Raw genomic sequence first — 22,837 nt, forward strand, 5'->3', positions numbered from 1 at the left:
TGTCAAGCGTTCGCTGTCCTGGGCACAGATGGTGCTGGAAAAGCAGACGGGTGGGTCATTTCGCTCCCCTCTCAAAGATTAGTTTTAAATAAATGAGGAGTACAGGGTTTGATATGAGCAAGATCTGGATAAGATTACATTTGCGACTGTATCATCAATATAAATGCAGTATAAAAGGTTTTTTTATTTCCTTGCTATTTGCTAAATGACATGGGTCAGAGGCGATCACCTGATAAACCGGATCGCTAGAGTGGATGATACGGGAAGATCCAGACGAGATGACCTGCTTACGGTTATCGGCAGGCCGGTTTCCCATAATTCCTCCATGAGCCGCCGCCATTAGCTAATAGAAATGGAGGATAGTTTGTCAAGGAGGCTGTTCAGTGCTGCATGGAGATTCCATTTAGAATGTATAGTCGTAGTTGGGTGGTAATTGTTTCTCATGTGGACCGGAGTAAAAATACATTTGTGTGGCTGCTCTGTGATAGAAATCATGTGTTCGGGTGACGATTTAAACATGTTGGAGAGAGTTAAATCCAGAAATGCTTTTCACATGGAGAGTCACATGTTCAGCATTGAAATGTTGATATGGATTAAATGTATTTCTGGCTTGCATTTTGTCTCTGCAAATGCAAATAATTAGTTTTTTAAGCAGTTATTATAGTTAACTGAAAGAATGGATAAAGTAATTCCAGATTTGTTGATAAAATAAAATATATTTGGATAGGATTTTGTTTTCATAATCTTTACTTAGTTTTTGTCTTTGTAACTGGGATGTTTACACACCTATTTGTTGTATTAAAAACTGGAGTCCCCTTTAAAAAAAAGTCATTAATTAACATTAATCATTTAATTTTAATGGTTTGTTTGTTTTATTATTTTATCATTTTCATTAAATAATTAATAAATTTCTAAAAATTTAAATATAAAACAAAATAAAAATAATGTTTAATTTAATTTTGTTATTTTTTTATTTTAATGTTGTTTGTTTGTTTTATTTTATAATTTTTAATTTAAATTAAATTAAAATAATGTTTAATTTCATTTTAAATATTTATTTTATGTATAATTATGTATTTTTTGTTTGTTTTACATTATTATTTTTATAAGAAATGAATTTATAAATTAAAATAACTTAAAATAAAAATATAAAATAAAAATATATTTTTAAATTGTAATAATATTTTAATATTTAAAAAATATTTTTAAATATAATTTTTTTTTATTGTATTGTATTGTCTTGTTTGTTTGTTTTATTATTTTATCATTTTTATTGACATTAAATTAAAATAAATTTTATTTTATTTTTAATTATTTTATTTTTAATTAAAAAAAAAAAAAAAAAAAAAAAAAATATATATATATATATATATATATATATATATATATATATATATATATATATATATATATATATATATTAATTATTTTATTTTATTTTATTGTACTGTCACACTCACTCACTATCCTTCGATTTATCAGGGGTGGCCACAGCAGAATGAACCGCTTTTATGGTCTATTTTACTTTATTTAAAAATCAACTACAAAAACTGCCCAATGTAAAGAGGGAAAAATGTTAATACTTATTTTCATGTTATAACATATTTTATGCACCAGCTTGTCTAAATAAATCTAAATGCAAAAAAAATAAAACTAAAATCAAATGCCTTGAAGTGAATTGAATATCTAATATCCGCTTTTGCTGATATATAATAATGAAATCTTTAATATCAGCTGATAGCACATATAATGTTGAAATAGCCCGCATCCCTAGATTATACTCGTGCAAAGTTAAGCAGGCTTATGTGCTGCATATTTATGCATGAATGCATAGATGCATGTTTCTAAAATCCAGCTGGACCTCATGCTCTTCAAATATGCTTTGAGAAGCTGCGATTTGAAGTTCATGCCATCACTGGGCAGCCTTACACTACTGTCTGTTGATCAGTCGATTCAAATCTGTCCTATACTGTTATCACTGCACACCATTTAAATTTGGATGTGTAAGTGAATGTAATTCAGCCAAGCTTTTACTTTTATAGATTTGATTTTTCACCACCCACTAGTCAGGTGCCCACTGTTTGTGAATGCCAGTCGTGATGGGCGATTCTCGAGAGCTTCATCCAGAGTAATTCTGCCAGAAATGCTTGGGATTTTAAGAAAGTCTTTGTAGATTATATATATATATAAAGAAATGTAAAATTGAGGGGAGATCTGCGAAAAGAAATAATAAAGCCGGCTCTGGCGTACCCCTTTTAGGTTTTTATTCATGGCAGTCTGGAGGTGGTTCTTCAGTTGAAATCCTCTCCAGAGACGTGCACCTACCTACACAAAAACCTCCTACTGCGAGGCCGTTATTATGTGATGATAATCAGAGAGCAGATTTAGCCTTGATTCTCATGTGAGTCCTGCTCGCCTGTTATGGTGAACTCTTCAAGGTTACGTTCCCTCAGACGCACTCTATTCTGCAGTACAGTGCGTATTAAATAAATAGTTAGGCCAAATTAAGCTTTGTGTCCATATACAATCATATTCTTTGTTTTTCTTCTACCTGTTATAACATGTCTTTGCTGTACTTAATAAATGCAGGGTGGGAATTAATCACTGTTTGCTTCTTGGCTTGAATGAATTCTAATTGTGTAATTCAATCTTATTGATATAATTAAAGTGTGGCTGTGATCTGGTACAATAATCTAATCAGAGAAACTTTCTAGATGTGTCAAATGGATGAAATTCAAAACATGCTTGCTTTTGATTATTCTACACAGTACCTATAATTTTAGTTTTTTTAAATAATTATTTTTTTTTAGATTGTCAAGTCGCTTAAAAGTTTATCACTAATTCCAGATTTTCAAAATTTCTACAGATACACACAGCACAGGCTCATTTTGAAAATGCATTTCATCTTTAAAACGAATGCCATGGTGTGACTTGAACCCCGTCATTGCCGACGTATGCTGAGAGTTACTGGGCAAACTGGTAACAGCGGAAAAACCAGTCGCAAGGAGGATTTTGGTTTATTTTTATTTTATTTTAAATAATTAAAAAAATTGTTTGTTTGTTTTATTATTTTATATATTTTTAATACAATTATTTATACATTTAAAAAAAATCTAAATAAAATAAAAATATAAAATAAAATATTTTATTTTAATTAAATTCTTTATTTTGTTTTATTTTATTTCATTTTAAATTATGTTTTTTTGTTTGTTTGTTTTAGTTAAATTTAAAAAATATTTTATCTTATATTTTTATTTCATTTTTAAAACAATACAACAATTTTGTAAAACAAAACCAAATGTCAAAGAATAATAATAAACAATTAAATAACAGAGTGAGAACATGGCAAGATCTGAAAACATGGTAAGGGGTTTCTTTTGAAAATACTGTTGGTTGGGTTTAGGGAAGGGGGCGGATGGGGAAATCGGTCAGTTGGTCAAGTCAGTCAGTCACTCAACAGCAGCCTCTGGTGGATTTGCGAAAACAAAACTGCAAAAGCCTTTACTCCTATGATGTATTTGTGCTCTCCAGAAATGTACACAGGGGTACATATCAGTAATGAGCCTGGGTTGGCTACACAGTACTATATGCAGTTTTGGCCAGCATTCAGTGTATTTTCAGCTCCTTTTAGCTAATAGCTGATATATATTTTTGTTTCATCATGTTCAATTCAATTCGGTTCTCTATATTTCTATAGTGCTTTTACTATGTAGAATGTGTCAAAGCAGATTAACATAGATGACGTTCTAGTAAATTGAAACAGCTTCATCTAGTTTTCAGAGCTGAAGTACAGTTTAGTTCAGTTCAGTGTAATTTAAATTTCATTGCTTAAATCCCAAACACAGAACAAATTGAATGATGTGCAGCTCCACAAGTACCAAACCAAGCAAATTCCAGTTGCGACAGTGACAAGGTAATCATGTAAGATAGACTGAAGTTTTAATGGGATAGTTCCCTCAAAAAATGTCAGGCCATCCACACTATAGGTGACTTGTTTTCTTCAGTACGCCATTTAAAAAGATTTTAAAGCTGAAACTCTGGTTCTTTATAATTCATTAAATGCAAGTCAACAGCTACAAGCAATTTGAGTCACAAACACATATACATGCAAAGCTCAATTAATACCCATGGCTTCTGACGATACACACATCTTGTGGATTTGAATAATTGTTTAAACTCCTTCATGGTTCTCTTTGTCTTTTGCTTGTTTGACAGGCCGTGTGTAGATGACTAGAAGAATGACACTTCAAAAGAAAGCAAAGAAATTGGAAACAATATAATTAAGACATTTAGAATTACTTGTCAATCCTGTAGGTATACATTAGCATACACCAAGTGAGACTTAAATTGCTTGCATTTAGGAATATTTTAGTGAAATGACTTAAATAGTTTTTTAGTTTATATCATTTTAAATGTAGAAATAAGTTTTTAATTTTTTTATTAGATTGTACTATTCAATTAATCTGTTTATGTTAATTAATAATAAATATCTTTTATAAATCATAAACATCTGTTAATAATCAAGTTGTTTATTTGATGATATTCAAGTGTCACTTCGAGTGTGATTGTAAAGTAGCGTGGAGAATCTGAACCATGAGTCTTATTTCCTAATTTTATTTTATTTATTTATTTATTTTTTGTGAAGTGTTAGAAAGTCCCAGTGGCCCGGAGCCAGTGTGCAAGAGTGTGGGGTTTGCTGACAGTCTGTCACTTGGCCCATTGAGCCTCCGTTGCATTGTCACTGCATCTTGCATTCTTTGATCAAGCACATGTGTTTTCATGCCTTGCCAACTTAAACATTTGGTTTTCTGTGATGTACCGAACGATATTGTTGAGAATCACAGTAACATTATCCAGACATGATTTGGCAAAGCTGCAAGAATACAACTTGTGATAGTCTTTATAAAAATGAACGTAGTTCTACTTTACTACTCTGAAATTCAAGATGCTGAAATTCGGTACCAATCGGTTGAGAAATTTTAAAAACATCCATTTCCTGCTAACGTTTGAGCACTGGTGATCATTCTTAAACACTGCTGATTGGACGTCGTGTTTACGAACTCAACAGAAATTGGCTGTGGACATGGATGTTTTAAAATTACCATACTGATTGGTACTGAAATTCAGTATCGTGACGACACCACTACTTTTTGTAGTAAACTCTGCTCCATCTAAACGCACCTGCTGGAGGTCTACTACAGCTAGATTTACTGACAAAATGCCTTGATTAAACTGCCCAGCCCAAGGATGTTTTTTTTTTTTTTTGTTGTCTAGAAGTGGTAGAGGTAGTTTGAAAACTTGAATCCACTACTGCTTATTTCTGCTGCATGAGATTTGCAAATTTTGTTGTTTCTGTCAGCATAGCCTTTAAAGGCTCCGCCCTCCTCTGAAAAGCAGCCACTTCTATGCATTTAAAGCATGGTTGCCAAAAATTTTTCGTGTGAAGGGCCAAAAATCATTGAGAGCCGTGGGTCGAAGGTAAAAATAGCAAATATTACATTAAAGTTGCCATGGGTAGTTTCCTAATTTATTTCCAAATAAACAGAAAACATCACTTTAAACGGTATTAACTAATGCTGTTTTAAAATGATAACTTATTGCAATAAAAACATAAACAATCACATTTATAACACAGTGGAGTTCACTGCTGAATACACTAGTCAAGCAGAAACTGCCTTTGCCTTGATTCCCTCACCAAAGTCTCTGCATTGTCAGATGATAGTATGTACGTTTAAACAAAAACTGATTAATTTACACAATTTGATTGAAACATTTAATTTCCGTTAACAATAAAACAAACAAAGGGTTACATTAAGTTTAAATTGACAATCTCAAAACTATCCATATCATTCTCCTTCTCTTCTTAGATGGGGTGGCGGGCCAAATCAAAAGTTACCATGGGTCAACTTTGGCCTGCGGGCCCTAGTTTGGGCATCTCTAGTTTTTAGGGGCCATATTTATAATATCGCAATATTATCAGAAACGCATTTGTTCAGGCCTAGTTTCAGTGCACACATAAGCCGCCACCTGGATTTGGGAAAGGACCTGGACTCGTGCCAGGGTCCATTGTGAAGAAGGCCAAGCCAGCGACGCATGGATCCAGAGTTGTCAGGCCTCCAGCTCCTCCTGCTCTGTCAGCCTCTCGAGCTGCTGATCCAGCCAGACAGCTGCGCGCTGCATTCCAGACCCAAAAACCATTACTTCTCCACTGATATCCAAGATGGGGATCTCGCACTATGAATGATAGCAGCAGCTCTGTGCACTGACCCAAGACATAATGTTTACTAAACGTATTAATTCCGTCTGCCCGCATTCTTATGGACTGCTAGGAATGAACGTGAAACGGTTATTAGCACTCGCTGCAGAGTGAGAAATACCTCGGGAAATCGAAGCTATGCAGTTTTTAGCCTGTCTATTCAGCTGGAGGTGTCTGTATGCTACTAGTTTACTACTGCAAAAAATGAACAAAAGAAATGTATGCACGTTTAAAGGCTATATAGTGTTTCATTTTTAAATAGCCATGTGTTTATAATAACCAAATAACCCATACTTTATATGGGTTAAGTGAGTTATTTGTACGTTTTGTTGTGTTTTTATTGTTTGTTTGTTAAATTTTTTTGGTTCGTTTTTGGTTTCATTTTGTTTTCCCAGTTTTTGGTATTTGGTCATTTTGTTTAATTCTTTTGTCTTGTATTGGTTTCATTCAGTTTTTTGTTTGTTTTTGAATATTCTATATTATATTGGGAGGATTTTTAATTATGTTGTTTTGTTATCGTCATTTAATGTTTTGTTTATTTTAGGGCTGGGCGATATGGCAAAAATGCAATCTTGATAATTATTTTCCATATTAAACTAGAACAATATATATTTCAATACAAGTTTTTAATGCTTCCAGATTTAAAAGAGTACCCCAAAAATTACTGAAGCCACAAAAATTAGAGGGTCCAATAAATGGCATAACATATTTTTGGCCGATAAATTTTATGTGGCCGAAAATTCAGTACATCTCTAATATAAACCCACTTCTAGGTTCCCATCGTTGCACATTTCTGCTGTGTGATTGGCGGGGGCATGTCAGATACTAGAGAGCATTTGATTGGTTATGATGTGTTGAGAAACTTTAGTATGGGTTGACATGAATAAAACTATCGATCCATAGACGGAAGTGATAAACTACAAGCTTTACATGCTTATAACATTTTTATATCTTTCAAACGCATATTTGTCACTGTTTTGGAGCACACTAGCTTATCGATATCCAAAAACGAACAATCCTTATACTAACAAATAAAAACTTTCTATTAATATCATGGAATCTTTAAAGGGCACCTATTTTACTAGTTTTACAAGATGAGCCTTTGGTGTCTCCAGAATGTGTGTGTAAAGTTTCAATTCAAAATAGCCATCAGATTATTTATTATAGCCTCCAGAATCTGATTTACTGGTCAATCTACGTTCCTACTCTCACATATGGTCATGAGCTCAAGGTCATGACTGAAAGGACAAGATCTCAGATACAAGCGGGTAAAACCGTGCTCCTATGTCACGTTGCGGTGGGCCTCAAAATCACTGCGATTTGGGTCCTATTTTAACATCAGGAAATTAAAAAAAAAGAGACTTGTTGGGTTTATATCACTCAAATATGACTATGGACACTTTACATACACACAGTTCTGTCCAAACAACTTACAAAAAATAGATTTTCATTATAGGTGCCGTTTAAATTGTTTTTAATCCTGTTTAAATTTGTTTAGTCAATATTATTCCACTTAACCTAGTATGGCATGAATTCGTGAAGTTTTACAACCTAGTTTCCTACATCGTTTTGAACCTTAGGTAAGGTAAACAAGGTAGTTCTGCAATGTAAATCACTCTGTTATGACTGGCTAACCCCTCTGCATGTTAAATTTGGTATGGCGGCATAGCTCAAATTCTTGAACTTAAAAACGCTCTTCTTTTCCATGACACAGACCTTTTAAATGCAAAGTATTGGATGTTATAGAAACTCGATGCCTTGAGTTGCTGTCAGCTGTCCCCTGCTCACAGAATAATGAAGCGTAATGGAAATCTCGCCCCGTGGTTGATGGCATATTGAAGTCGTTGCCCAGGGACAATGTTTGTGACATTTTGTCAGTTTTTAAATGATTTTCTGTCTGAGGCAGAGAAGCATAAATGCCTTTCGCTAAAGGTAATACTTCACTGTTGTCATTGTAAAGAAAGAGCTCTAGATAACACAACCAACCCAAAAGTTTTGAGCAGCTGTTTAGTGAATGCTTTTTTTCTGTAACATCTTGGCTTTTGCACACGCGGGGGAGCAGGGGAAATGGTTATATTGTGGTATGTGGCTCTGTAGTGATATCCTGGCTTCAGGGATATGAACCGTGATAAAGAGCAAAGCATCTTCTGTTTTGGCGAGAGGCACTGGAAAAGAGATCACAAGCCGAAGGCATGAATTTGATCAATTTACTTTAAAAGTGCAGACATTTTTTGGAGAGTTTGTCATCCTCTCCCTGTCCTTATCTCTGTTCTGTGTAAATATATAATACAGTTTATATATAATACAGTTTTTTTTCCTTCAAAAATGGCGTAGTCAGTCGATGATGCTGTCGATGACTAACAAGATTGTTCAGGTAAAAAGAATCTCTACATTCATGATAACAGTTTTGTACCCATTTACTATAGCATGTCTAAAATGTTTTTTCAAATTGTTGTGTGCTTTAAGGGTGCAGTATGTAAGCTTGACACCCAGTGGTTGAACTAGGTATTGCATTCCTGGATCACACAGGTTGCCAGATTGAGGACCAACAGGAGCGAGTCTGACGATCGAGTCTAAAGGCTGATTTAAATCGTATTCTATATAAAAGCAACGGCACACGATAGAAGAAACATTTTCCATATTAAAAGGAGTTTTTGTTCTAACAACACCTCAAATTGATATATTAGAAACGGCTTCTGTTTCTAGCAGCGGAACAATAGAAAACTGTTAATAATGTGAGTTCGAATTCCATTATACATGCCATTTATTGCCGTACTAAAAGCAGCAGCAGATGGTTCACCTCTGATCTTGAAAATAAAATAAACCATTTGAAACTTGAACTTTAGAACTGTAACTTAGTGCAAACCAACACATATCACTGATTCAACATGTACATTTAATAATGTTAAAGAGGTTTAATATGTATTAATTAGATTATAAACCTTACCGTTTCATTAGTGAGTGCATATTCTGTGCTTCTAAATGGCTGTATTTAAATTTCTGTCATGTTGCGTTAGGGGCAAACAGCCAAATTGCTTATCACTGGAAATCTCATCATGTAGTGTGTTGTTAGGACACGGTGTAATAACCTCATGTGGAACTCTGAATCTGCGTCTCATTTCTGAGTCTGTTACTCTCCACCGGAGGTCGCAATTCGGTCATGGGCGTATGCTTTGAGAGCCTTTCTGAATGAATGAATGAATGAATGAAACACTCTGTTTTCCATCAAGGCAACCCAGGATGCTGAAATATAATTGGCTAAACTGGCATTGGGCAAGTTAAAAGTACTAAAACAAAGATAGCCGCTCCGGCACGTAATGAACATTTTCAAAGCAGAATAGCTGACTTCAGTATTGTTTTTCAGATAAACAAGAATGCTCACTTAGCGTTTTTCTTAAATATCTGCAAACATGTTATGGTATTTTAATGTTTTAGAAGAGTCAAAAACTTACATACAGCATCTTTAACCATTAGGTGTTTTCTTTTACACTTATCTTGCCATGTCAACAAAATTATAATGTTTGAAAATTTAAGAGACTGTCATAAGGGTCTGAGGGGCTTTCTATTAGGGTTGTTGCCATACCATTAATTCATGTTACGATACTATACCAGCTGAAGTATCATGATACCAATAGTATTGCGATACTGTAATTCATAACTCAAATTATAAAGAAAATTGTCGAAATCCGATGTTTATATGTTATAATAGGCCTATTTGAAGTTATTTCATAATTAACATACAAAGTATTATTTGCGTGTCACTTCACCTAAAATTTATACTTTTTTTTTTGTTTGTTTTTTTTGTAGATAACGGACCAAGAAAAAATACATTTATATAAATTATACCAAATTAAATTTGTTACAAAAAGACCAACACAATAAGGCTATATGAAGTGTTCAAAAATGGTTTCAATGTTTCCTGTTGCTATTTTGAGTAGATAGAGCGTTAATAACGAGACTGCCATTTACGAACTACAGCAACACCGGCAGTATTTTGGAGCCGTAGTATCACGACCAAGCGGCAACCTCCCGCTCTCCCTCGGGAGGCCAATACGGAAGTAACTGAAACTGCAAATTATCAAAATTCCGTTAGTCCTGGCTCCATAATAGAGCAAATTTTAATTGAGCCCACTGTTAGAATGGCCAACTTTACAGCAGAAAAAAAGGTGTTTACAGCCTGGTACAAAGAATGATTTTGGTTCATATAGCTATTATTACCCTCCATGACAGCTGTAAGGGGGGTGAATATTTTTATAACTCATCCATTTCCTTTATATTAGGTTATATTAAGTTTGCATAATTAAGGGCGTGGCCACTTGAGTGACAGCTAGGTCTCGCTGGTCGCCGTCACTTCACCTCAGCTGAATCCGGCAGATTAGCCACTGATCTCGGCATATTCATCGTATTTTTGTGTTGTTTTATGTGGCTTTACACAGTCAGCTGCCTTTTGGACTTATTTCTTACAATTATCAGATGATATGGGATGCTGTGTGCACTTAATTGTGCTCACAAACCATTCATGTGGCCTCTGTTTCCCATGTTTTATTTAAGATCATTTATCATTAATATTTTTCTTTAGACCCGTAAAGCACTCCAGAATCTGACAGATTGATTATCTGTAGGCTCTAGAACAGTCATCTGAAGCGTTGTCACACATGTGTTATGATGGATTTTATCAATAGTCTTGCATTTACTAACACAGACTATATTTAAAGTGTTTGGAAGTAATTCGCGTTTTACTATAGTGTTTTTAAAAGTCTAAACACTTTATTGATATAGTGTACAACCAAGCACATGAGCTCAGAACACAAACGAGTCGCAGGTAATAAAGTATCAAGCGTTTCTCCCAAAGTAAAATCTGTCTGCCAGGTCTAAGCAAAGTGCCAGCAGGTGTCTGTAGCTCTGCTCACTCTCCGCCTCTTTGCCCTTGTTTGGTATCCCGCCGTGGGTGCGATGACGTGCAAACAAAATGGCGACTGTTGGCCGCGCCTACTTGTAGCTTCTTTTGCAGTGTTCAGAAACCTATGGAAGACGTCACGGACACTACGTCCATATATTTTACAGTCTATGATCACGACACTACCATAGCACTGGTAAACCATGCAACCTTTCTATAATGTCATTTTTTGCACCCCCATGCCTATATCACACAATGTATGATGTAGTTGCTTCATTTCTGAATTTAAAAAAAAATATATATTATGAAAAAACTCTCTAAGAGATGCAAAAACTGTAGCTACTATGGTTTTATGATTGAAAATCTGAAATTGTATTTATTTTCTTTTTAAGTGGAGCATGTGTGTGTGTTCTGGTAGCTTGGCTGGCTTAGGTCTGTCATGGACAAAATAATAGGACACTAAAATTTGGCGGCAAGTCATCATTCATGAATCATTCATTCAATTTATTCATTCAAAACCATTGATTAGATTAGACTTTATGAATGTCTTGAATGATTTGTTTAAAAACATTCAGGAACAAAAAGACGCAAAGCTATTCTGTTCCAACTTGGTTTGGAACTGTTTTCTTTAGCAAAATGTGGAAAAAACAGGCAATATTGTGTCTAAAATGTCTCTTCCCTCAACTTTGTCTTTTTCAGCTGCTTAAATGGCAACTGTGATCATGTTTACTTATTGGTATTTGGGGAAAAGATGCTCTTGCTTGTGCAATATTGCTTTACCATATGTCTTACAAATATTTAATTAATTTCATATTTGCTTTGATATTTTGAATTATATATGTGGGAATCATATGACCTGCTTTTCGACTCTCAGTATGATTGACATATTTGATGATGTCATTAAAAACCAACAAAACATTAATATAGACAAAAATATTGCACACCACTTGTAGCTTCATGTAAAGACCTTTCCAATTCAGACCTTTGCTTGTTGTTTACAACCACTCTTGCAGTGATGCTTCTTAAAGTTTCTTGTTCATTCAGTGAGGATTCATAAACTCCAGAGTTCCCTTAATATCCCGCGGATTTGCATTTGTCTGGAAAGCGAGCCTGCAGCAGTTGTGTGAGGCGGTGAGGAACGGCCTCAGCTGTCCAGACAGGCACCAGTGAAGTGTGAAGTTGTTATTTTTGGCTCCATTCCTCGTGCTCACCTACACTGTGTTTTGATGCTCTTTTGAAGTGGCTCTCGCCAGCCGGATATATAAGAGGTCTTGGCCCCCGAACAGCTGCAATAACCATTCTTTCTATCTCTCATCTCGGCCGTCACTCCTCTGATGACGGGACCCGGTGCTGATTTCATGCACCTCTGATTGTAAGCCGCTACTTTTGTGCGCTCCACACGAGACTCTAGATTAGAGAGCGGTCATTAGAGCACACAACGATATCCTTCACTTGAGCGATTGTGCATCAGTGTTTGTGTGAATCTGCTGGATCTCTTAAGGCCTGCTTAAGACAGATCACCATTACCTTAAAGCAGGGGTGTCCAAACTCGGTCCTGGAGGGCCGGTGTCCTGCATATTTTAGTTCCAACCCCAATTAAACACACCTGAATAAGCTGATGAAGCTCTTTCTAGGTATACTAGAAACTTGCAGGAAGGTGTGTTGTAGGAAGTTGGAGCTAAACTATGCAGGACCCCGGCCCTCCAGGACCGAGTTTGGACACCCCTGCCTTAAAGTAACACTCCACTTTTTTTCTTATTTTACAAATCCCCTAGAGTTAAACAGTTGAATTTTGAATTCAGTCAGCTGGTTTCCGTATCGGACAGGAACCCTTATAGGTTACATTAGCTTAGCATAGATCAGGGGTGTCAAATCCAAACTTTGCAAGTGCCGCACTGAGTGTTGTGAATAAAGTCAGGGGCCTTACATGTTTATTTAAAAAAATTATTTATTGGAGAAAATTGTATTAACAACTATAACATCTCTTACACGTCATTAAACCACATTTATCAAAATAGCAAGGTTTTACATTTAAATTGGACCACATCTGTGTTACAGCAGCTTTTATCTCTATCAAACATGAAATAAGGTCTCTAACCAATATAAGCATAAAACAATTTTTATTAAGTTTGTTCTTTGAAATATGTAAAAGGCTAACACTATTGACTCCAATTGTTGATAAAATAACCAGCCTTTTACCAAAGCCTAATATTTTCCTTTAGGTTTTTACGAAGACCAAACTAAACCGTCTTAGGCCAGTTTTACTTGATAAACATTCCCTCGCCTAAAGTTGCCGTAAAACAAGGTCCGCTTATATGCTTCAGTGCCAAAACACAAACTGGTCTGTTAAATGAAGTTTTATTATAAATAAAATGACATATTCACAGTTTCAGAGTAGACTGTATTATGCTGAATAATTTTCTGCTAATGACAATCCATACTACGCCTGCCAGTTTCACTTTTATTAATTAAATCAACTATTTGACCACAAGGAGCCAGGCTTTACAAACTATTCTCAGCACTGAAAGTATTCCCCTCTGAGGAATAAACTGGAAGGATGAGGGAACAGAAACTCATTGTAAGAATAATTTTATGTCCGTGCAGCCAGTGCGTGAATGAAGCACTTGATGCATCACTGAGAGACAGTGCGCAGCCCTCTGGTATCTGCGGACACTTCCAAAACAGCAGCACAAAGGGGAAGAAATTAGTGCATTGGGGATATGTCCAATGTATTATTGAACCTTTTCTAATTTAAAATTACAGACTAAAATCTAACAGACACAGCGCAACATGATTTAGAAATAGTCATGAATTCCTTGTTGCAGGTCAAAATGAACCCATTTATTAACGCGACACACAGTTTGAATTGTAAATGTGTGGAGAATAATTGATAGCCGTAGTGGCGGGATGCACTGAACTGAACATGAGTTTAAGCACCTGAATATTCATCTGTGCTTCACATCAAACTATAGAATGGCTTCAGAAGATTTAGGATATAGCAGGCCCACATGACAACTTTCTTGTGCATTATAATAAGCTACCTTCGTGGCTTTTGTTGGCTTGTAAATTACACAGAATGTAGCGCACACGCAAGATCGGATTTGCGTCAGTACCAGCTATCCGATACCCGATCCAGCAAAAATATGAGGTATCGAACCCATATCTGATCCAAGTATCGGGATTGATGCATCCCTAAATGCAACTAGAGAAGAATCCAGCTTTAAACAGGAAAATGACAGAAACTTTGCTCAGTTTTGGAGAGATGCTAATGGTCTAATCTGATTCAATGATCTGTGGTAAGCTAAGCTAAAATTTCAACCTGGACATCAGTTGAGTTTAATTTTAAATTGTTGGGGATCTGTAAAATGAGCCAATTTTCCAAAAAAAAAAAGGGAGTGTTCCTTTTAACCCTTTTGGAACTGAGCTTAAGGCGCTTGATAGTTTTCTTGCCTCTATGCCAGGATGACAGACTGCAAGATGACTTTTTTTTTACCAGCTGGCTGGAATCCAGCGCCGCCACAGTGTCATTGCCAATTCCTCGGTGGCTCCAATCCAACTGCTTGGATTCAGCACTTTTCCCCTCCCACTGCTGTAATGTGGCCTTGCTAAGATAATGTATCTTTTTTGGAGATAAAGCACACATCTCAGCACTGATATTGATGTGGAGTTTACTCTATTTGTGAGAGCTCCTTGTTCTCGTTTTCTCCCGTCAGGGGCTACAACGCGAACTGTAGCTCACGCATGAAAGCTCAATTTAAAGAGTTTTCGCAGGCCTCAAGTTCCCCGGCTGCTCTGCTAGAAACTGGATAAATTGACCTGTGGTTGCCGGAGCTGTGGAGCATCAAAACAGGGCAAATTCTTCTTGAATTATTCATACATTAGATCTCGCAGCACACCGACTTGCTTCTGGTGGACAGTAACTGGGGTTGATCTCCTCCTCCTCCTCAGCCAGGCAGTGAGCAGTAGTGACTCACCCGTGCTGTTATTTGGTCAGTTAGTTAATCTTCTTATAGAGGTCTAGAGCCGTGACGTCAAAACCCAGGAGACTGAATTACAACACAGTTCCCTTGAGATTTTCCTCAGGGGTCTCAACATATTAGTAAAAGAAAAACTGCAGAAAATGTAACTGGATGATAATTTGACATCTTGCACTGTATAGTAGAAATTACCTCTACAACCGATGTTTATTCAAATTATTTTCTTGATGTGAGTGTGTGGATCGTTGTTTGATTGTGATTTTGATTTATACAATTCATGTATGACAGTTTGCTAGGGCTGCAAGATTTAATGATATTGAAATCGGGATTCAGCAAAAGCTGCGATTGTCATGCACATCTTGTTAGGGAAACCCGGCTCTGTGATTAGTAGTAAATCTACTCTCTAGCACAGAAAATGCAAGCATGCTCATATATTTTTTATGTATATGAGATATATACACACACATACATAGAAACAAAACTATACAAAACGATTTTGTTACATTTATATTCAAATGTATATACAGTGCATGCAGAAATTATTCATATCGCTTCACTTTTTCCACATTGTTTTGTTAGAGCCTTATTCCAAAATGGATTCAATTGATTTATTTCCTCAAAATTCTACACACAATACCCCATAATGACAATGTGAAAACAGATTTTTTGAAACTGTTGCAAATTTATTAAAAATAAAAAAGCTGAAAAATCACATGTTCAGAAGTATTCACAGCCTTTGCTCATTACTTTGTTGATGCACCTTTGGCAGCAATTACAGCCTCAAGTCTTTTTGAATATGATGCCACAAGCTTGGCACACCTGTCTCTGGGAATTTTTGCCCATTCCTCTTTGCTGTACCTTTAAAGCTCTATCAGGTTGAATGGGAAGCGACTGTTTACAGCCATTTTTAGATCTCTCCAGAGATGTTCAATAGGGTTTTGGTCTGGGCACTGGCTGGGCCACTCAAGGACATTCACAGAGTTGTTGTGAAGCCACTCCGTTAATATTTTGGTGGTGTGCTTTGGGTTATTGTCCTGCTGGAAGATGAAATGTCGCCCCAGTCTGAGGTCAAGAGTACCCTGAAGCAGGTTTTCATTCAGGATGTCTCTGTACATTGCTGCATTCATCTTTCCCTCTATCCTGACTAGTCTTCCAGTTCCTGCTGCTGGAAAAACATCCCCACAGCATGATGCTGCCACCACCATGCTTCACTGTAGAGATGGTATTAGCCTGGTGATGAGTGGTCCCTGGTTTTCTCCAAACGTAACGCCTGGCATTCACTCCATAGAGAAACATTTTTGTCTCATCAGACCAGAGATTTTTGTTTCTTATGGTCTGAGAGTCCTTCAGATGCCTTTTGGCAAATTCCAAGTGGGGAGTGGTTTCCGTCTGGCCACTCTACCACACAGGCCTGATTGGTGGATTGCTGCATGGATGGTTGTCCTTCTGTAAGGTTCTCCTCTCTCCACAGAAGAACGCTGGAGCTCAGACAGAGTGACCATCGGGTTATTGATCACCTCCCTGACTAAGTCCCTTCTCCCCCATTCACTCAGCTCAGATGGCCGGCCAGCTCTAGGAAGAGCCCTGGTGGTTCTTCCACTTATGAATGATGGAGGCCACTGTGCTCATTGAAACTTTCAGAGCAGCAGAAATTTTTCTGTAAACTTCCTCACCCTTGTACCTCGGAGGTTTACAGACAATTCGTTTGTCTTGATGCTTGGTTTGTGCTTTGACATGCACTGTCAACCCTGAGACCTTATATAGACAGGTGTATGCCTTTTCAAATCATGTCCAATCAACTGAATTTACCACAGGTGTAAATTAAGCTGCTGACACATCTCAAGAACGATCAGTGGAAACAGAATGTCAATTTAGAGCTTGACGGCAAAGGCTGTGAATACTTGTGTTTCTGTGATTATTTTTATTTTTAATTTTTTAATTTTATTTATTTTCAGGTTTTTTTATTTTTTAATAAATTTGCAACAATTTCAAAAAATCTTTTTATTACATTGTCATTATGGGGTATTGTGTGGTGTGTATAATTTTGAGGAAATAAATTAATTTAATCCAAATTGGAAAATCCAATTTTTTTGGAAAAAGGCTTTAACATAAAAAAAGTGGAAAAAGTGAAGCGCTATGAATACTTTCCGGATGCACTGTTTACTTTCTATCATATACTTAATACTTATATGTTTTATGTCATGTGTGTGTGTGTGTGTGTGTGTGTGTGTGTGTGTGTGTGTGTGTGTGTGTGTGTGTGTGTGTGTGTATATATATATATATATATATATATATATATATATATATATATATATATATTGCACACACATAATGTCAAAACAGAATTTTTTTTTGGATGTGATTAATCATAATTCATTTTTGCCCAGCACCAATTAAATGAGACAGGAAGGGGGAAAATTATTAGTCCTCCTGTAAAATTTAAATTCTTTTTCAAATATGTGCCAAGTGATGTTTGACAGAGCAAGGACATTTTCACAGCATTTCTTAGCATATTTTTTTCTTCTGGAGAAAGTCTTACTTCTTTTAGTTTGGGAATAATAAAAGAAGTTTTTTAATTTTTAAGGTCAAAATGATTAGCCCTCTGGCTGCAGAACAAACCACTTTTCCCCAATGACTTGCCTAATTAACAGAACTTTCCTAGTTAACCCAATTAACCCAGTTAAGCCTTTATATTGCACTTCAAGCTGAATAGTATCTTTAGAAATAACTAGTAAAATATTATGTACTGTTATCATGGCAAAGAAAAAAAAATTATTATGAATTTAGTTATTAAAACTACTGTGGTTCAAAATGTCTTGGGGAAAAAAAATCTCCATTAAAGAGCACTTGGTATTTTTTTTAATAATAAATTTCACAAGAAGGCGAATAATTTTGCCTTTCTTGATATGTTATTTTAAAATTGTTTTGTATTACTACAGAATAGACTGCAGTAAGATAGAGGCATAATTTGTTCATTAAACCTGTTTTTAATAGTTATTATTTAATAAAAAATGCAATCCTTTGTTTTTCCTCCTCCTATGTGACTTTAAAACCAAGCCACATTCTGAACTGTAATATTTATGTACCGTAACACCTCTGTTTAATACCCTTTAAATCTGTCCAGTCACTTTAATTGAATTAATCTGAGCATGGTCTGTTTTTCTCTGGGAAAACTTGGGTGGTAATCTGTCTGAAGCCCACCAGCAGTGTCTCTTCTAGTCTCTCCTGCTTGCTCCTGTTATTGCTTTGTTAATCGATGCGCTCTGATTCGTTTCGCAGGAATGCCTGCAGCGTCTCGGAAGACTCACCTGCAGATCCTGAGCTCAGGCCAGCAGAGCCATTTTTGATGAGATTCTGGGAGGACCACACTGTCAACTAAAGGTAGGAAGACGCTCAGGGTTTATTGCTTTACCAGTTGGAATGTTGTTGTTGTGTGGCCTTGCGGTCTCCTGTAATTCGCTCGCAACAGCTGTACGTCTGTCAAAGGACACAACACTGAGTAAACACAATTTAGTCCTTAATACGAGCACCTGGTTGGTTGGCGCTTCTGGCACTGACTTCTGACCTGATGCTGTGTTAATAGTCTCATAAATAAACTAGACAGAAGTATTTTCCTGTGCAGAAATGCCATCGTTTTGAGGTTTTTAATAAATTATTTTTTTTATTTTTGTTGTTTTGAGTTTATTTCTGAAATGAGCTTTGTGGTTTACAAGCTATATATATTAAGGCTGCACAATATATCGTTTCAGCAGTGATATCGCAATGTGCGCATCCACAATAGTCACATCGCAAAGATACATGTCCAGTCTAAATTAAAGTTGAGCAGGAGCTACAGAATTGTATTTAATTACTGAATCGCTGTATTTATATGGACTTTACATGATTAATGCAAGAACTTTTTTTACTTAACTTTTTTTTTTGTTTTCAGTCCAAATAACCCACTACAAAACAAGCAAATTCTCTTAATTTTTTCTCTTGTTTCTTCTGAGGGTGAAAACTAAATATTATTTTTACTTGGTCTAAGAATTATTTTGATATCTGGACTGAAAACAAGACAAAACAAAGTAAGAAAAGCATTTTCTGCATTGTGATTATTCAATTTCTGTACCCAAATACTGCTAGACTCCCCAGAAAACCATCAAATAGAGCTATTTAAACCATCTTCTGAAACAGTATTTATATTGCAATATTTAAAAAATAAAATAAAAAAAAATATATATATATTAAATATAAAATTAATTATATATATATATAAAAAAATCTGGTTTTTCCAACATCGTGCAGCTCTTATACGTGTACAGTTGAAGTCAGAATTATTAGCCCCACTTTGAATTTTTTTCTTTTTTAAATATTTCCTAAATTGTTTAACAGAGCAAGGAAATTTTCACAGTATGTCTGCTAATATTCTTTTCTTCTTTAGAAAGTCTTATTTGTTTTATTTCAGCTACAATAAAAGCAGTTTTTAATTAAAAAAAATATATTTTTATATAAAATGTTATTTTATTTTTAATTTATTTAAAATTATTAGCCCCTTTAAGCTATATTTTTTTATCTGTCTACAGAACAAACCATCATTATACAATAACTTGCCTAATTACCCTAACCTGCCTAGTTAACCTAATTTTCCTAGTTAAGCCTTTAAATGTCACTTTAAGCTGTATAGAAGTGTCTTGAAAAATTTTATGTACTGTCATCATGGCAAAGATGTGAAATGTGTCACCTTTTAATGGACAGGGCACTGTAGATTACAGACAGAAATGTGTGTGGAGCAGAGAGAGAGAAAGGATCGGCAAAAGCCCTCAAGCCAGGACTCGAACTTAGGTCGCTGTGAACACCTTAGTGTTATGTGTCGACGCTCTAACCAGTAGCCTATTAGCGCCGACCTAAATATGTATTTTTACATATGATTTTTATTTTAGAAATATGACTCCACTGAAAAACAAATCTGTAGACGTTATATAATATTTCCTAAATTTAAGGTAGGGTTTGATTAATATTTATGTGTCATTTAAAGGTGAAACTGTGTAATAATCCAAATGCATGGCAGGAATGTTAGCATCATATAATTGAGTAGGTTTTACTTAAAGCACCTTTAATTTGTAATGAATTTGACTTTAATATTTACTGAAGTATCATTGTAAACATTTAAATATGTTTCTTTCTGTGGTATTCACGCACGCACGCAGTCATTGGTATAACTTAATGTAATTGACACACATTTCCACTTATTTATATCCTGTTATTTTAAGTTATTTTCTCTTAATGGAACCCAAGAACAAAATAAGTTTTTAACCATTGATGTCGACTCGATATCATTTGAATTACCTTGTGAATTAAATTTGATTGGTGCAGTTTATTCTTGTTGAGCCCATTCATTTGAAAAAACGTAATTTTCTGTTGATCAATGGAGTTAGAAATGAAATGAAATGCACTGCTTTCCAACAAGCAACCCGAGGTGTTGAAATGTGATTGGCTAAACTTAAAGTCCAAAACAAAAGCCCCTTTCACACAGTGACACCTGTAAATATCCGGAAAATTTCCAGAACGACTTTACCGGTGAATTAAAAAAAAAATCTGTGTTCACACAGGCAAGGACATTCTGGAAATTTTCCAGAAAAGATCATTTTCACATCCATTCCAAAATACATCATTAACCAGAAATGGCCTCTAAACGGCTGCACTTGTATTTTTTAACATAATAGGGGTCAGGATTTTGTTGACAGTTTCACGTTTATTTTAAGCTTTAGCATTCATATTGCTGCTTTTGTCCTAGAGACATCCAAAGGCAGAAGCGCGAACCGCAGCTAAACGTTTACACATTTGACTACATTACAATTTCTGTGCATTGCTAAGTATTGTGAACGACTTTGATGTAAACATATGGATGAAGACTTTTGCATGTCGAGGTGTTTTCACCGGAACACTCCTTCACATGCACGAGCGCCACACAGCTGAACGCACAGCTTGCAGGTAAACTCGCAGCGGTTTATCAGCATTTTATTGATATTTTTTTTTCCACAGTTGGCATTTATAATGAACAAAGAATTGTTATTAGCTAACAACTATTAGCTTAAAGGTGAAGAAATATACAAAGGCTTTCATTTGCATAAACAGCACGGATGTGAATGCGTCTGATTAGCTGGAGTAGACGTTTTACGACAGCGTGAGCTAAACGTGAACGCGATCAAATATTCCTTTTGTGTAGAGCAGCATTCTGTCAAATTACCGGTAATGTTACAACTTCTTATTCCGGAAAATTGCCAGAACGAATTTACCAGTATTTTCAAAAAGGAACTGTTCACACATAATCTCGTTCCGTAAGAAAAAAATGGCGGTAATTTTCCAGAAATGTCTGTATCTGTGAAAGGGGCTAAAGACAGCATTCCTACATGGGATGCACATTATTAAAGGAGAATACCTGCCTTTAGCATTATTGTTCAGCTAAACGAGTATGATAACTTGACCTGTTTCTTAAACAACTGCAAACATATTATGGTTTTTTATGATGTAAAAGAGTCAAAAACTTCAACTTTAATCATAGTAGTGACTTCCATAGGCAGTTTTGCTTCCTATTTGATCTGCTAAAACAAAGTGTCAACACTGTTTACTGTATGTTAGCACCTGAGAATATCTGCTTGGTCTCGAATCAAAGTTCATCATCTGAATGTGTTTTAAACTTAGTTTGAAGCATCGTTTATGAAACATTTCCCTTCTGGATTCTGAGAAAGACAAAGAGAGACACATGAGTCACACTGATGGCAGGTAGCAGTGTTTCTGATCCGCCAAATATCTGGAGCCGTGCCCGACTGTATCCCTCACGCGGTTCACATTCCTGCCTGTGGGAATGCATGAAAAATTAAACCGTGGATTCCTTAACAAATTGAAACTCTGCCAGTATGTTTTGCTGAGAGCTGTATTTGATAATTTAGGTTCAAATGCCTGCAAATATTCACTACTGAACATTTTTCAGACGTGTATAATGCATACCTGAACATGTACAGTATATGTCGCCGTGTTTAGGGCTCACTGATGGAGATATGATACACATGGGCGTCATTGATCTTAACATCAACTCCTCTTTTGTTTTTCACCTTATAAGAGTGAAGGTGGAAGATGAATTATAAACTTTCATAAATAATTGAGGGGCATCGGCAGATGTGAATTATTAATGGGTGAAAAAGGCATCTCTTGATGCGTAGAGATGGGCTAACATGAGCGTGTCTTCGTTTCACAGAGCACTGACGTGTTATTTCCTCTCATTAAGTGATGCTGGAGGACTTGTATCCCCTTTCATAGTATGATCTGAAATCTGACATTCCATCTTCAAAAGAAAATATATTTTCTTTTGATTGTGTTTTAATAAATGTGTGTATTGAACATTGCTATGTACACAAGGCATAATGCACAGATATTGATATTGTTTTACCATTTCATTGTAAGAAGTGATGACTTGGAATTCTTATCTTTAGCAGCCATTTCTAACTGATAACCCCCCTAAAACCTGTAATTTTTTAAATAAATGAATATCTAGGTTGGGTCATTGATATTAAATAAGGTTTATATGTAACACTTATTTTAAGTATCAGTTCTCACTATTAACTACTGACCTTGCCTGCTTATTAATTAATTATTATTAATTATTAGGTGTTAACTGCTTATTATTAAGGTATCATTGATTTATTAGATCTAATGTATGATATTATTCTA

General features: G+C 35.5%; 1 protein-coding gene across 2 annotated transcripts in view; it reads left to right on the forward strand.

Moving 5' to 3' along the window:
- ndst1b (N-deacetylase/N-sulfotransferase (heparan glucosaminyl) 1b) overlaps positions 1 to 22,837 on the forward strand; it is a 154,852-nt gene that overhangs the window by 45,988 nt on the left and 86,027 nt on the right. For both annotated transcript variants that reach the window (XM_056445763.1, XM_056445764.1), the window contains exon 2: positions 18,410 to 18,511. The gene's annotated coding sequence lies outside the window, so the exon portion shown is untranslated. The remainder of the gene's footprint in view (positions 1 to 18,409; positions 18,512 to 22,837) is intronic.

Source organism: Danio aesculapii, chromosome 21 (assembly GCF_903798145.1).
Source record: "Danio aesculapii chromosome 21, fDanAes4.1, whole genome shotgun sequence".
Taxonomy (NCBI): domain Eukaryota; kingdom Metazoa; phylum Chordata; class Actinopteri; order Cypriniformes; family Danionidae; genus Danio; species Danio aesculapii.